The 10691-nt window shown below is 34.5% G+C and overlaps 1 protein-coding gene across 1 annotated transcript in view; it reads left to right on the top strand.

The window, feature by feature from the left end:
- Window positions 1-10691, top strand: part of LOC129730681 (uncharacterized) — a 413412-nt gene that overhangs the window by 195394 nt on the left and 207327 nt on the right. The window lies entirely within an intron of this gene.

The following is a 10691-nucleotide window of genomic DNA, read 5'->3' as shown; positions in this document are numbered from 1 at the left end:
ATATATATATATATATATATATATATATATATATATATATATATATATATATATATATATATATATATATATATATATATATATATATATATATATATATATATATATATATATATATATATATATATATATATATATATATATATATATATATATATATATATATATATATATATATATATATATATATATATATATATATATATATATATATATATATATATATATATATATATATATATATATATATATATATATATATATATATATATATATATATATATATATATATATATATATATATATATATATATATATATATATATATATATATATATATATATATATATATATATATATATATATATATATATATATATATATATATATATATATATATATATATATATATATATATATATATATATATATATATATATATATATATATATATATATATATATATATATATATATATATATATATATATATATATATATATATATATATATATATATATATATATATATATATATATATATATATATATATATATATATATATATATATATATATATACACAGATATATATATATATATATATCTGTGTATATATATATATATATATATATATATATATATATATATATATATATATATATATATATATATATATATATATATATATATATATATATATATATATATATATATATATATATATATATATATATATATATATATATATATATATATATATATATATATACACAGATATATATATATATATATATATATATATATATATATATATATATATATATATATATATATATATATATATATATATATTCTCATTTTTAATTTTGTGGCCTAATTTTTACAAATCTGGTTATGTTAAAAATGCGTTATTAGTCAGAAACCGTCTAAAATGTGTTACTAAGTATAACTATTTTCGATATGAGACCAATATCAATTAAATGGATAATTTAACTTGAGAACCAATAATTAGAATGTATATAACTATTGTAAATTTATCATTTTGGTAAATAAATGCAGCAACTTTATTATAATCACTATATTGGTTAAACATGTGCATTGATTATAGAAGAATTTCCCACTATCACTGACTCCATATGTATTTAGAATTCGTGAGTTCATAGAATAATTGAATAAACTGTTTTCCCCAGCGTAACAATACAACATTTTTACTAACTTTACAAACAAGCATTGATGTATCATATTGATATGAAAAGTGTTGATATCATTTGCTATATGGGGCTCCTCCTTTTTATGAGGCATTCCATGGGAAAAGGTAAAAAAAATTTTTTTGGCCGATTTTGCTAAAACTTTTCACAGTTGTTCCCTCTCGATAAAGAGGTCATTTTATGATATCAATTCTTCATGTAGACTCACGACTGTTGCTTCAAAAGGGCCTATTCAAAATGGTAACTGATAGATGAAAAATTCTATATCAGAAAAACGGCTTGTTTGATTGAAATGGTGTCTTCAGAAAAGTTGTAGGTAATAAGATTGTCTTCCATAAAGTTGTAGGTGATAAAATTGCGGTTCTGAAAAAAATATACGCACTGCAAAAATTTTTTTTCTGTGCCTAATTTTTCAAATTGTCACAAAATATTGAATATTTCAAAAAGTACCTTTTTTAAAAATCTAATTCTTTTACACATTGAAGATGACAATAAGTACTACTAACAGCACACATAGGAGTATTTCAGTCAAAAACCTGGCCAAAATAAGTGTTCCTCGTGCTATTGATCCTTTTTGCCTTCTCTGATACTTACTCCATTGTATGCAAGCCAGCTTGAAATTATCTGAGTTGTTTACAAACGACAGTAACTATCATAACCTTGGTATTAGTTAGAGCCCATGAATAAGTCACAAATTGCTCTATGAAAAATATAAACTTCCATCCATGTTATTATAACTTTAAAGTGATTCTTGAGCGTAAATTTAATATGGGCGGTAAAAACAAAAGTATGTTAAGAAAATTTATGTCGGTAATGTATTGTATAGGTTGAAAAACCTTCTTCAAAACAAGGCCTTGCCATACACGTGTTTTTCAGTTTCTTTTGATTAACATTTTTTTAACCCACCATTGGAAAGGTTATGTGTTTCTGAAAAAGTAACAGAAAGAAAATCTGCCCCAAGCTCACCCATTCGTGATTGCGATCAATACGAAGTTGGAACGTCCAGATTTTCTGAATATTTTTTTATTGAATGAGCGCATTTATCATGCTTTCGATTGTAAAAATTTGATTAGTTTCTTCAGATTGTGTGATAACTTGCCGAGAAATACCCTATTCGGGTTGATTGCGCAATGCTACGAACATTCAAGTTATAAAAAGTTTCTGTTTAATAAATAAACTGTATACAAACTTGAAAAAAAAACTCAAATGTTATTACAAAAGACCAAAACATTGATCGAGTGGTCCAAATTTTACAGAAAAACCAAATGTCCTTCAAAAAGCACTCGATCTTAAGATAACAACGAAGACGCCTCAAAAGTTAGTTCAAATAAACCATAAATAAACCAATAACCATAAAATTGTAAAGTTGGTCGGAAGCTTCTCATTCATGTCGCCCAAGCAAAGGATTGATTGCAGTGATCGAAGCAAGAAACGCAAAACGCAAATGCTAAGGAAAATGTACCATTGGATGAGTTGAGTTACGCAGTTCCCAAGACTCAATGATCTACTGGGAGCACTGCGTTTTCCAACATATACATATCAGACAATCCTTTTAAAGCGAGCGATTTAAAAGACGCTTCAAAAGTATCAGAATCTATTATAGGCAAAAAAGTATTCACCAGAACAAACTCTTACCATATTTGTACTTTTTTCGAATTTCAGAATAATAGCAGAGTAAAGTTGATATATCACTGCTAGGTGATTTAACTAAACGAAAACTTGTTAATAATAAGTTTTTATGTCTAAATGTAAAGCTTAATAGAGATAAAACCACTTTAAGACACATTTGCTGTCTGAAAACTCATTAAAATAAGTTTGGCCAAGTTTTTGCTCTACGTACTCCTATGTGCAGCAGTCGTGAGTCTACATCAAGAACTGAGATCATGGAATAACCTTTTTATCTAAAAGGAATAACTAAACCATGATCCACCGAAACCTGAAATAATCGATCAGCATTAATTCTCGAGGTAGCGAGGCAGGCATGTCTAAACCCACCACACCACCCGCGTGTGTGTTTCAAGCGATGCCACGGAGGGTATTTAGATTGCTCTTCAGTGCGTATACAAAACGAAAAACCCGCAGTGTTCTAGATAAAACAGCCCTTCGAAAGATTCGGCAAACACAAACCCGAGTGCTCTCAACTTCCTGAGCCCTCGGGAGCCCGCATGCCTACACGTGTTTTCTCAAACGCTTCATTTTTTCAAAAGTACATATGGAAAAATATTGCAGGTGGTTGTATGCGATGCCTAACATCCAACTATCTATTATTATACCATTGTCAATCTCTTCGTGGTGACTAATGCTTGTGTGTTCCCCGAAACTGCAAGCCCTCGGTTGCATCATGTGCCGAAGTTAAAAATCCTCGGTTGACGTGTTTACGAATGGCTCTCCAGTGCTTTGTCTTGAGCTCGCGACGAAGGGTAATACGAAATGCCCTGCGTGGTGTGTTTGTTGGTAGATGGGCCACATGCGCTTTGGAGTGTTGTGGTTTCTCCATGCCTGTAGCGAGGACTGTTTCAGGTGCAAGACTATTAGCGAAACTTCTCTCTGCTCAATCTCTCAGCTTCCGGTTCTCTAAAACTGGATTTACTGATATAACCACGTACTGTTTAAATTGGTAACCTTGTGTGTTCGTCTTATTTTTACAATCTCTAATAACAGGGTTCGCAGGTTATTTACGCATATTCAATTTCAACAGGGCCAGTGTATATATATATATATATATATATATATATATATATATATATATATATATATATATATATATATATATATATATATATGTATATATATATATATATATATATATATATATATATATATATATATATATATATATATATATATATATATATATATGTATATATATATATATATATATATATATATATATATATATATATATATATATATATATATATATATATATATATATATATATATATATATATATATATATATATATATATATATATATATAATACTGGCTTATTTACACATATTCAAATTCAACGAGGCCAGTATATATAAAGTTCGATAATAGTACAAAAATAGCGCGTTGGATTGGTATCATGCTCTAATTGATAAATTATCAACAATGTTATGTGTAGCTAGAAAAAAACAACACTCACAAAAAGTTCAGAGTGATAATGTCAAAATACTCAACCGTTCATAACTTATTTGTTTCTAATATAACCGTCACCAAATTTTGACAGATAGTAGTACATATTGTCATCTTCAATGTGTAAAGAAAGATTTTTAAAAAGTACTTTTTGAGATATTTTAAATTTTGTGACAGTTTGAAAAATTTGGCACAGAAAAAAAATTGTTTTACAGTGTTTATATTTTTTCTAAAACCACAATTTCATTTCCTACAATTTTGCAAAAGACACCATGTCAATCAAACAAGCCGTTTTTCGGATATTTAATGGGCCCTTTTGAAACAGCTGTCGCGAGTCTACATGAAGAACTGATATCATAAAATGTCTTCTTTATCAAAAGGGAACTACTCTGAAAAGTTTCTGTGAAATCGGAAATGGTCGATCAGGATCGATGTGCGAAATAGTATGGAATGACTCTAATACTAAAAAATCTTCGGAAAAATGCAAAAATGTTCAGTCCGTTACCCTGTTACAATTTTCTTCGCGTTATTAGAGTTATTTCCACAGCGAAGTCTCACAGTACAAGCAGACTCGGTATTTCTCTGCACCAGGTATACCCGTCAACTCGCACGAGGGGCAGACTACTCGATTCGCGCAAAGAGAATTTTCTTCGCACGCCGTGAACACGCATTAGTTTGGTGGTGCGCGCGTACTATTTCTCGGGCACACGGCGGGTGCACCGTGTAGATGAATGAAACCAAACGGGAAAACTAATAATCTACGCTTTGTCTCTTTTATATTGGTAAAGAATGGTTCAATCACACATGTTGAGTACTTGATTTTTGTGCGATAATGACTACAAAACAAATATGTTACAGAGATTTTACGCCGCAAAAAATGCCCACGGACCATTATTTCATCTTTACGGACAGTCTTAGTTCTATTCAGGCTCTTCGTCGATGAAAATTGCAAAGCACTTTCCGTACGAAAACATCAGAATGTTTTATCCGAAAAATCTTCTCTGATTACCTTAGTGTGGATCCCTTTTCATTGTTCCATTTCGGGCGATAAGAAGGTGGACACTTTGGCTTAGGTGGGCGCAACAAACGATGATATATATGATAGACTAATTGCCTACAATTAGTTTTTGCAATTTTCTCGTCAGAGTACGCCTTTAAACTAGCAGAATTCGTCCTTCCACCACGGGTTAGATGCACATCTACTGCGAATTGGGCTCACGGATAGTAATCATTTCGTTTGTGGATTGAACCATCATTACAATGAGCACGCGGTTTTGGTAGTGCTGAACTCCGTAGCGCCAGATCGTTATTTTTGGATACCCTCAGGGTCCGAGGAATACAAACCTATGTTCCAGTTTGTGGTATCCTGGATCAAAGGAACAAGACATGAATGATGCTGATTTATGATTTTCGTAAGCCGCGGTAAGATTGTGCTAGTGGGGGTGAGATTTTGCCATACAAACCCATTGTTTGTCAGCCATCTCATGGCGATCACAAGACCAAGCCTTCTTGAAGAAGTTTCCTCCAATATTAATTCAAGAAAAACTAGTCTTCTAACCCAGAAGAGATGGCTGACAAGTCACGGGTTGTAAGAATAGGCAAAGAAAAGCTGCGGTAGTTTGCAAAAGGCTGTAAAAAACTGCAAAACTAGAGTGGCTAATTAGAGTTTAGTACTCATTTGTCATATATACATTTATTGTCATACATCAGTTGCATTTGCGCTCAACATGTTATGCCCGATGCGCTTTGGTCAGGCAATCTCCGGAGTCATTTTGCACTGTCGGCCCGTGTTGTCAGGTAGAAAAAATTCTGAACGCTGGAAAATATTACCTTGGCTTCGAAAATCAATCACACTAGCCATGGCAATGATATGACGGACGCCGCGTGCCATCGTTCAGCTTTGCGGAGCAAAACTTCGGTTTTAGGTGTAGAACTTCGGCTTTCTCATTTACTGAAGAGAAGAGTAACCGATTCGTTTTTTCCGTGCAGAATGAATAGGAGTGCGCAGCTGCTTGTCAGGTGTAGTGTAAATGAATCACGCGCGCGGACTCCTTTGATTCCCGCGTAGTGCAAGTGAAAAATACACCTTGCTCTTCGGTTGCCCGGAGGAGAAAACCAAGTCTGAGTACAAGGCCTACCAGACGTACTATTTCAAACGGGACAGTACCATTTTGTCGCCTATTTTTAACCGTACCGTTTTCTATCATTTTGTACTGATTTTTGGATACTTCTTTAACAATTTTCGAAATAAAAATGCTAAGTATTGTACAGAATGAGGCAGGTTTATTAAAGCAATGATTAATTGTTTGAACGCTTTGGCTGATAAACATTTTTGTATAATAACCTTGCATATGTCCAGCACTCGATTTCAGTTCCTAGCAAAGCGTATTTGCACTGTATAGTCCGTTTTTTCCGCGAAAATGATGTACCTAATCGAGTATTTAGATGGATGATCCATACGGTTCTGATTTATTTATTTATTTTTATTCATTCATTTACTTTCTAAAATTCGTCTGACACAGGGTCTCAATGAATTGGCAGCTGGTAAAAAGCCGCCTTGAAAAAGCAGTAGCGGTTTTCAAAGCGACATAAAAACTCAACGTCTTGATAACCGGAAAATTACAAACATATGACAATACTTTTCTATACAATAGTATAAAACAATCATGCAATAGTCAAACAAACAAACAGTAGCCAAGAGCTAAAAATTAAAATTTTGTCCATTTAAATTGTACTCCTCTACGAGATGACGGATGGGTTCATACAGGCCATAATTAGTACGTTGCGGAAGTAGCTGTAGGAGTCGCTGATGTCGCTGAGGGCGAGAGGCGCAGTGCAGTTGAAGTAACGACAACAATATCGCACGCTAGCCTGGGGGGCCAATGCGGTCTTGATCAACTAGATTAGTTGAGATAATTCGTTATCGATATTGTTTTCGGCACACTTTGCATGTTGTAGGATAAGTACAAAGATACACCGTGCCCCAGTGCTGAGTCGAGAAAATTTCCAGCTCGAAAAGTTCCTCGACATGATCGGGAATCGAACCCGATATCACAGCCGTGTGGAAGAGCTAGCCGACCGACATCGCCAACCACAGAACCACGGGGACCACTCATAGCAATCATAGATGCCAGTTAGCATTTTATGTGCATTTGTGAATTACATGTTCAAGGTCATCCGCGTGAGACAACCGTGGTGCTTTAATAACTAGGTTCACGTCATCAAAATAAAGCAGGAAGATAAGCGGTCCTAAGTAACTTCTCTGTGGTATTCCAAACGTAGTATAATATGATTGGTAATCCCTAATAGCGACGGTTAAACGGCGACCGGTAAGATACTATTGAAACCATAGTAAAAGATTCCCGTTTATTTCAAGATAGTCAAGTTTTGCGACGGCTATGCGATGGTTCAGATTATCAAAGGCAGCTGTCAAGTCAGTCTAAATGACATTTGTCTGGGCACGTTTCACTATACTGCCACTGATGTACGCAATGAGACAAAGTATATTAATGACGATGTCAGGACCCGGGTTTAAGAATGGTTTGAGTTTGCAGCAGGCGAATTTCTCGAAGAAAAGCTGAAGGATGTCCAGCAGGATGGTTGCCTCCTTGCCGTTAAATGTGGTTGATTTTCGCGTAATGACGTTTTAGTGATAGTGTACGGTGCTTAGTAATTTTTTTCCAAGGCAGTTCTCTTCTTAGATTTGAACTGTCGAAGTTCTCTCGTTTGTCACGGCTGTAGGGACGCAGGATGCTGGCTCTTCTTTGGGTCGTATCGGTCGATGGCATAGGCCAATACGTTGGAAAGAGTTTAAGCGCCGTCTTCAGCATTGACGGAGTCTAAAATAGAGTTCCAGTCGAGCTCGGATAAAAGCTCAGCGATACACTGGTGGTCGGCATTGCGGAAGTCGTAAGATCGTTTCAATTCGGTGTTTATGGTTTCTAATATGGGGCCGTGTCCTGGGTGCACAAAACAGAGGTCTCAAATGCGGTTGTTCTGGTTGGTGATATGGTCAATTTAAGTAAGTGTGGCTGAGCTATAACAATCCAAGTCCGGAAAGTAAAACCCGTCTTGATATTCTCTCCATGAAATCGTGCAAGAAAAAATCGCCGAACACCATAACTTCGTCTGTTGCTTTTGCGGTTTCCAGCACTGAGAAGATTATTTGATAAAGTGACCAGATAGCTGAAGCTTCTATGCGGGACACACCTATTTAATTGTGCGTCGGACGGAGAGGAGGGGGGATAAGGGTTGGATAGTTACCTTGAAACGGTAAAAAATCACACATGAATTGTTTCAAAAGTCGGCGGAACACTTTTTTAAACCAAAATATTTGAAGCAGCACAAGAAATCATCCCGAAAACGAATAATTAAGAGAATTTAACGTTCTTTTAATGAAACATACGTTCTAGAAATAACTTTCGCAGTAAACCATTTTTATCGTTTTATACAGCTCATGTACGCAACTTACAGTTTTTGTAAATAGTTGTTCTGCCGCTTCTTCGCAAATTTAGCAAATTATCGGATAGCGTGTGCAAGACCAACATTTTGACGACGCTAGCAGTTCAGCAAAATTAATAAAATCGCTAATCCGCTAAATAATATTTAGCGATTTTGTGGAATCGTACCCACCACTGGTTACAGAATTAGTTCCTGGTAAAACAACGCGAAGTTTTATTTTGGAATATTTTGGAATACAACAATATTGATTCGAAAATCAAGAAAGAGGGTATTAATAGTAGTTTACTTTTCAAATTTTGGAATACAACACTATTGATTCCAAAATCAAGCAAGAAGGTATTAATGAGTAGATTGATTCCTATTGAAGAGGCATGTTGTTCCAGTAAAGATATGTGAAATCTGGTGATACAAATTTATTCAAACCGCGGGACATCTCAAGGGTACCGGGGACATTTTAGATGAACGCGGGACATTTCGTGGGACGCATTTCTATGCGGGACACCTTGTTGAAAATCGGAACTGTCTCGCGAAACGCGGGACGTCTGGTCACTTTACTAACTGGCAATGAGCAACAATCAATTTACACTCATGTACTCGATGTACATACCCAGAGCGCAGAAAAACAATTTAGATCGCCCATTTTGATCGCTGTTCAAACCTATTCAAGGCTCAAAGAGGCAACATCCTCCAGAGTTTTGAATTCAAAGTTAGGATTGACAGCCATGAGAACTCCTCCGACTATTGTCGGCGCTCCTATCGCAACGGAAAACTCGAATTATTTCTGAACACCAGACGAGAAAATGTGCGCGAATCCAGCCAAGTTACCGTTAAAACTATGATTTCATAACCAAGTTCCGAGACAGCAACGTGGAAATCATCAACAACGCTGTTCATACCGCTGATATTTTGGTAGTACCCGTTGACCGGCGGCTAGAAAGCAGGCAGCTTGTTGATCGTATTGTTAATGTGCAGCTCGAAGTGCCGGGAGTGCAGCTAGCAAGGATGGAAAAAGCCGTATCGCATAACAATCATTCGGGTATCATTTCTGAACGTGCTTTCAATCCCAAAAAAACCATCGCTATACAAAATTATACATTCTCACGCATTCAAGAGACAACTAAGAAAAAAGAATATCTGGTGACTTTTTGCATGTTTTATACGGGGCAAGCAACATACCTATAGTGAGTGTTTCACGAAAGAGCCGTGAACGATTGCACTCAAGCGATCGCAACAATTCTTGAAATGTTGGTTGCTTGTAAGCGGAATTGTGCTACTATACGTCGTGCTATCACCGTGATTTTCGGTGATTTCAAATATTACATGCCAATGCATCATGCTACAATTTCTGTAAGCATTGATGATACCCACTTGCTCTGGTAAGCAAACAGTGAACGCAACCCAACGTTCATTTGGATTCATAATTTTGTATCACTATCGCCAGTGAAAGTCTCACAGATTCTAGCGATACTGTTGGATGCAAGTGAACTTGGATACAATAAATATTATCGTGTTTGAATCATTCAGTGTCCTTCTCTGCCCATAATTCATTAATTGACTAATATGCCATAGGCATCAAATCGTGAAAAACGCATTTTAAAGTTTTTTGTCGGCACAACATATTTTTACTGTCGATGACAACTATTTTATTGAGTATGTCACCCTTCATAGGGGAAAGTAGGTAAAGACGGACACTGCGGGTAAGATGGACACTTTTAATATTTCACAAACTAAAATGTATTATGATAGTTGAGTGATGCGAATACCTTCTTTATAGTGTGTTAATGCTTTTCAGTTGCATTATCGGTTTTAGCAAGCAAACTGTCAAATTTGTGAGTAAAACAAAGAATATTTTCTTGAACGCGCAATTTGATGTGATTTTTATCCCACGGAAAATAGTGAAA

This window comes from Wyeomyia smithii, chromosome 3, assembly GCF_029784165.1.
Source record: "Wyeomyia smithii strain HCP4-BCI-WySm-NY-G18 chromosome 3, ASM2978416v1, whole genome shotgun sequence".
NCBI lineage: Eukaryota > Metazoa > Arthropoda > Insecta > Diptera > Culicidae > Wyeomyia > Wyeomyia smithii.
This window is presented reverse-complemented; position numbering and strand designations above follow the sequence as displayed.